Here is a 7,185-nt window from a genome sequence, read left to right on the forward strand (position 1 = left end):
GTTTGGGAAGTTGTTGATGCTATTTCATGGCGCTCTTTGTATTAGGATTTTATTGTTATGTAACATGCAAATTAGCTCAATGTACTTGATTTTGTTATGGTCATTGTTCAGCAGAAGTAGTTACTGTGTTTCATTTACCTTGGGTGAGTTTGGATTAATGTGAGGTTCTTCATCGTAGGTGTTGGAGATATTGTGGTTGTTACAAGATCGCTGCTGAAAGTATTGACCACATGGTGTCCTTTGTTGAAGGAGAATTTTTTATACGTTACCAAGGTTATTAGGGTCCCAAATTTCCTTGCTTTGTATTCTGTTAATTCAGATGATGCTCGGAATCCTGCAGCTGCATCCAAGTTAGCATGGAAAGTAAATTTTCTCGTTATTATACCTCCATATATTGGATGAAATAGTTTTGCAGTTGAGGGCAGATTCAAGGACAGCAGCAGACCTATTTGTTATCCATGCATTTTATAAATTTATTTTCATTTACCTGTTCCCACTTTTGATTGCATTTTAACGATAAAAAAATATCAGATGATATTGGATCTCTCGGGTCTATGAATTTGCATCTCCAGGAAATGCATTGCAACTTAACGCGTTGAGAGAAATAAAAACTTTTCGGATTTGTTAGGAACCACAAGCACGCAAGCACTGATTTTGACGTCTTCCACTTGGAATATTATAATTTCCTTTCATATCTTTATCCTTTCTAATTGTACTGGTAAACATATCTCGACTATAAGTTTATTCCATTTTTAATATTCACAGCTTCAACCGCCTGGTCATTGTGCTTATGCCTTCAGGCTGATTAAAATTTCTATAACATGTACTATGTTAATTATGATTTATAGGGTCATTCCATTTTTTACATAACTCGACTATAAGTTCTTTTCATTATTTACATGTGTTTTTTAATTATGGTTTACATGATATTTTTAATTATATAACAAGATCTTTGTATAGATAAAAAATGTTATAGATAATTCAAATCTTTTTTATTAATTAAAAAATATCGACAATTAAAAATTTTAAATTTTTTAGTTACATATTGTCTAGAAAACTAGAAAGAAAATTAGTTAATTTTAATAGTTCTAATATGTAACATGTATAACTAAAAGTTTAAGGATAATACAAAACTTTAATAACTTTATAAAGACTAACAATATAATTAAAGCTTAACTAAATTAGATATCCTTCAAGGGGTTTAGTGCAAAAGGTTTCATTGATGTTAGATAACGCAACTAACTTAAAATCCAATACAATTTACGAACCCTTCTAACGGGTTCAGCCCATCACTCTAGCACGACGACCTATTTTAATTGGCGGCAGCCCAAAATAAAAAGTGCTATACTGTATGCAAAATAACAATACCAAAAGGTTGCAGGCAATGGTAGAAGGAATGTTTGGAATCACATTAACACGTCAGGACAACGAAGTTCGTCCTCACCAATAGGTAGGGTTCAAAAAAATAAACATCCTCTACTATGTTACTTAGATGGTCAGGTTTTGGCTGCTCATGCTGTCGGTTGTTGCATCTTCTAGCCCACCATCCTTAGTGTCACACCCATCAGTGTCGAAGTAGCTCTTGATTGAGTTATCCCAGAAATATCATGCCTTCTGACACACCTCCTCCCTCTTAGGATTCGACTTCAAGATAACCAGATCTACAACCAATCTCATCCGAGTTTCATTGTCAACCCTCTATAAACAATAAAATTAGAAATTGAGTTACTTCTATACGATTCATGGGTTTTGAGGTTTTCCAAAACATTTTGCATTACACAAATTACTTATAAGTCACAACATCACATACACATACGTAATAGTAACCAAGAAGCAACGTGCGGTAGGGTTAAGAGAACACTTATGCATACCTCCAAGTCAAAGAATCCCCATAGATGTGACAGCTCCATCCATTGAGCAACCCACATGCCACAATCATTGGACATTGGTGCTTGTTGACCTGTCACAGGCTCTGAAAATTTGAAATCCGTGACTTGTGGTGGTTTGCTTTCTGGCCTGTCATAGAACTTTCCTTCTCGTAGCAATTGTTGGATGTACCTAGCCTGCAATGCCACTTGGACATGATACTCAGGCATAGTAAATTTAAAGAATGACACTCATCATTATTAAGTAGAACACAAGGGATTGTCACGCGATTGAACTACCACAAAATACATATGATTGATCTTGGTGTCATGCATATTTTGAGACTTCAGAGAGTCCAGATAAATCAGGGATTCGTTCTGGATATCGATGATCATTAGATACCAATGACGATTTAAGTGCATTGGTACATAGATCTGGGGAAAAAATAGTTTAACAGTCGGCAAGGACATCTATAAATGGATCAAACTGCAAATCCATTGTCCTGTGGAATATAGAGGTGTACCTTCGTCAGATCATCAGCCCGACCCATGTAGTGTTGCCTAATAAAGGACAATGTCTCCTTGTAGAATGCGACAGGATTCAGGGCCACTTACTGCATTATCAATATGATCTGTTAGTTTCCATTATGGCATTCGTGCTTACAATATACATAACAGAAGTTGGAGTAGTTATTAAACAGTTGCTAAAATACCGTTTAAACACTAAATCTAGCCTAGCATGGTGAAATTAAAATTGGCAGACAAACGACATCATTCGGGGTTTAGGCGACATACTGCGAATGTCGTCAAAAGCCACCAGATGCGCCTATCTGCTCGCTCATCATTCAGCATTGTAGCCAGCAGAGTCAGCACCTACAGGAAGCGTCACAGTCGACGTATTTCCAATTGTTAAAACAAAGGTTATCAATACAAACGATTAGACTAAGACAAGTAACAGTGAGCCGACTAAATGTTAGTTCAAACAACTTTACATCATCCACAACTTCCTCTCCCGGTTGCAACGTCCACAAAGCTTGTCTGTTTCCCTAGCAGTGTTCATTGGGGATCAGCACCTCCCTGTAGAATTCGATCAAGCGAAATTAGAAGTCGTTGAAAGAAAATGGTAACAAAGAACAATTGGAAAAAATAGCAGCATAGTAAAGGCGAAGAAATTTACTAGGACTTCAAGGCAAACTAGCAATATGTAATATATGAGGAAGGAGTCATAATTAAACTAGCAAATGGGAGGATTGCGGCAGATGTACGCAGAAAAGTAATTATTCCATACTTTATTCTTGGGTCGAAGACCAACAAGGCCAAAAAACTTGAGAGGAAATTTGAAGGTCAAAGCATGGGACGTTTTGCAAAATGTTTACTCCTTTCTCATCCTTTTGCATATTCTGACCACAATATCTCCAGTAGGGTTCCGTGACCATCAACTGTACCCTTAAGCTTCTTAATCTCCTCTGTATGAGTCTCAACAATAGATCTGGTTGCTCCATCAGATCCAAGCAAAATCTGGAAACCTAAAGAAAATAAATTTCTTAAAAAATATAGACACACAGTTGAAAGATAACATCAACTAAAGAGATCCATTTGGAAATGATCCTTATGCAACCCACCTCATGCACCTGGTTGAACATGTCGATGATAGGATCATCCGATGTGGAAAATACCTCCTCAGTCATAGCCAGCATCTGCTTTGTCTCTTCCACACCGGAGTCATCTTTCGAAGTCATATGAAGACCCCAACATTCAGCAGAGTAGCTTTCCCTGTGTTTTTCATGTCTGCCTCCAACGACGCAGAGCAGAAAAGATTGCACCAACGTAATTGACGCCAAGTTCACATGGGCCAAATAAAGAGATTGCGGGATGCAATATGTTGGAGATATGCCTTACCTCATATTGAAAAAGTTGAAGTCATGGGCTTGTAAATGTAAGGCCCAAGTGTTGTAGGTTCATGAGAAGAAAGGCTTGGGAGTACTACAGAAAATTCACGGTCTCAAAGAAGCATACTTTCGGATTAGACAGCAAAAAGCACTAAAAGAGGTGCATTTTAGAGAGAGAAGGTTTCAAATCTCGGATTTTTGCTTCGCACACATTTCGATGTATTGATTATCTGCTGTTTCTTCCAAAATACCCGTTCTTGCCGAAACATTCTTTCCAACTACAGACTGATTAATTGGATGCAAAAGTCATCCATGAGGCCTAACTTGCAGGGCCGACTGAAAACCTATATTTGCATCAGCTTGCCACTACATGTATTGCCACCCCATTATCAATTTTTGGTCCGTTAGTTTTTTTGTAAATTAGTCAGCAAAACCACAACCTTATGGCACTATGATTTTCACCCTCTGAAATTAAGTTTGCTAAATATGGAACGTCATTCTAGCTAAATTCATACACGGATCAAGTAGACATTAACATAATTTAGTTTCGTAAAAATGTTGGGGCTGAAGCAGCATATTAGAAAATACTTATTTCTTTTGAGAAAAAACTTTGAATTAGTGTACCACCATGAAACTGAGTTCCCTGGTTAACATGGAAGAAATTGTTATTAGGGAAAAATTAAGAGACTGCCTTGTGTTCCATTCATTTAGTTATTACTTGTGCAACGAGTTGGATACTCGCAGTCCAGAAGCAACTTAAATTGTCATAATAACACCTGTATCTAACCCCAAAATAAAATGGCATAACATTAACGACTAGATTACATTTAAGTCATTACACAAATCATGAGCAAAATAGCAGCAATAATATCATTTTCAATCGGATATTTGCCAGCCACCCAAGTAGTCTAGCCCGAAAGGAAACATTAACAAATACAGCCAAACTACTAGTTCTAAATTACACTAACATAGAAGTTCCAAAGCATGGCATACCTCCATCCGAAACATGCATTACATGATCAGCATGCACCTTATTCCTCTAACATCTTCCCAAACATTTCAACTTGTCCAGAAAGTTCCTCATTTTTTTTCTAGTATACAAATTCACTCAGTCAATCTACCTACTTCGTCAGCCCTTGACTGATTCAAACGTTCGTTGAGGCACTCCAAGATACGATAGTTGTAATCATGAATGGGATAACCGGTAGACCCAAGAATTTTATCAAGCATTGTGAAGGAAATTTCTTGACGAGCAACAAGTTCCTCATAGCACAAAGGACTATGAGCCACAAGATCTATACCTCTGCTATTGTGAGGCAGAACCACCGGGAATCTGAACAGCACACGCTCATCGTTCGTGTTAATTTTCTGAGGAACAAAAAGGGGAGAACCAATTTGAAAAAACGAGCATGCTCGCATCAACATCTACTCCATGTCTTCCACATACACGAAACGATCGTCTGTCCCTGTATCCGTAGCTGCACGAGCCAAACCAAGTTATTGTTTCAGAATAATGCACATCTACCACATCACCATTACTCTGCCTTTACAGGAGTGCTTCAAGAAAAATACATATTGAATATTAAAAATAATATAAATGATGTTCGTGCTCACCAGTCACTCTAGTAGGGTTGCTGCCACCATAGCCATCTCCAGTGTCCAAGTTGTCAGCTGCCATGAGGATGAAAGAAACTTTCTGACATGAAGGGAGTGAACAGAAATAACCTTTTAACAATCTTGACGGTCTTCTTCTCACCGGTTGAGCATGTGGTGTTGGCCGACGAGCGAGAAGAGATGCGGCACTACGCAGCCAAGCCAAGGCTTCCGACAGATCATGGAAGCCACGGTGTTCATTGTTCCGGAACCTGTTCACCTGATGCTCGCATTCCTCCCATGACCTGTAAATGCCTGGGACACGTCCTCTTCGAACAGCATAGAAGGAAAAACGACCAGCTTCAGTCGCCATGAGCATTAGCACATGCAACTGTGAAGGTATCTTCGAAAATTACAGGGGAAACCAAGATTGCTGACACCACTATGAAAAGTATGAGGAAAGCATTTTATACTTCATTTTATCCATTAACACCCCCTCCCACCGGCCCAACAAAAATAAACGTGAAGCTAAATGCACATTCACCTTAAACAAATCATACTCACATAAAATGGTAAAAACGATCCTTTTTTTAATTGTTTGTTTAGGCACATTTAAAAATATGTGTAACGAAATATAAATTAGTAAAAAAATATAGATTATAAATACGATTGAATCAGCAAGTAAATTAAGAACTAAATTTTTAAATTTAGAAAAAGGGAAATATTTTAAAAATATGAAACAAATACTCAACTCGTAAAAATTTATTACATTCTCAAAATATAAAAGTATTAAAATGACAACGACATAAAAACAAAAACATAATACTTTATATTTATAACTAATAATGAAAATAAAAAATATAAACAAAAACATATAAATATATGTTTTTATATTTGTATAGTTTATTATAGTTAATTAACGAAAAGGTAATCAGAATTTAACAAAAAATAAATATGTGAAACTGTTTATATTCACTTGCATTAATTTCATTAAAATCGCGGCTCATTTTTTTAGAGTAATATATAACTTTGCATTCATTTTTGGCCTTTCTTGTTGTTCAAAAAAATTATACTTATTTCTAGAATTGTCAACCAATCATAGCTTAAACGTTTGGCTATTATTTTATGATATAAAATCATACAAAAAATACTAGACAGTCGGTATCTCATGTAATTTTAACCAATTCTTAACATAATTTGGATACATGATGCAACTACTACTCAATTGAACAGGAAAATAAGATCTTTGCTTTCATTTTCTCCAAATTGTTTTTTTTTTCTTAATAAAAAACCAATATAAATAAATCAAAAACTGTATCAAAGGCCATGATAACATGTTACTTTCTTGAAATCGGAAACCAAAAAAATTTAAGAATCCTCAACTTTATTCATTAGATAGGTAATCATTATATGTAGTAGATTACATTCCCAACACATGTCAATCTCAAAATAAAAATACATGTTGTTCACCCCAAACACTTACGGCCACTGCTAACGCGTCCACTCTTTACTTTTATCGTGATTCGTGCAATTGAAAAGCTTCTGAAGTCCTCTTTGACTCTTCGATAATCCATCCTAAGCTCCTCATTTTTTTTGTCAGACCTAAACTCATCTATTTGAACTCACAATATATGCTAGATGCATCATCATGATAACCCAAAACCTGCCATAAATAATATTAGTAACATCGTAATTAAAATAATAAATAATTGACATGCTAACAATTTCGGATTTTTTATTTCATTATTGATGAAGAACGTGAGATTTACGAAGATATTAGAAAAAATAGTGTTTAACAGAGGTCTGGGGGTGCGTTCTTTGGGTAGCACAATACGCAA

The sequence above is a fragment of the Arachis duranensis genome, chromosome 3 (assembly GCF_000817695.3).
Source record: "Arachis duranensis cultivar V14167 chromosome 3, aradu.V14167.gnm2.J7QH, whole genome shotgun sequence".
In the NCBI taxonomy this organism is placed as follows: domain Eukaryota; kingdom Viridiplantae; phylum Streptophyta; class Magnoliopsida; order Fabales; family Fabaceae; genus Arachis; species Arachis duranensis.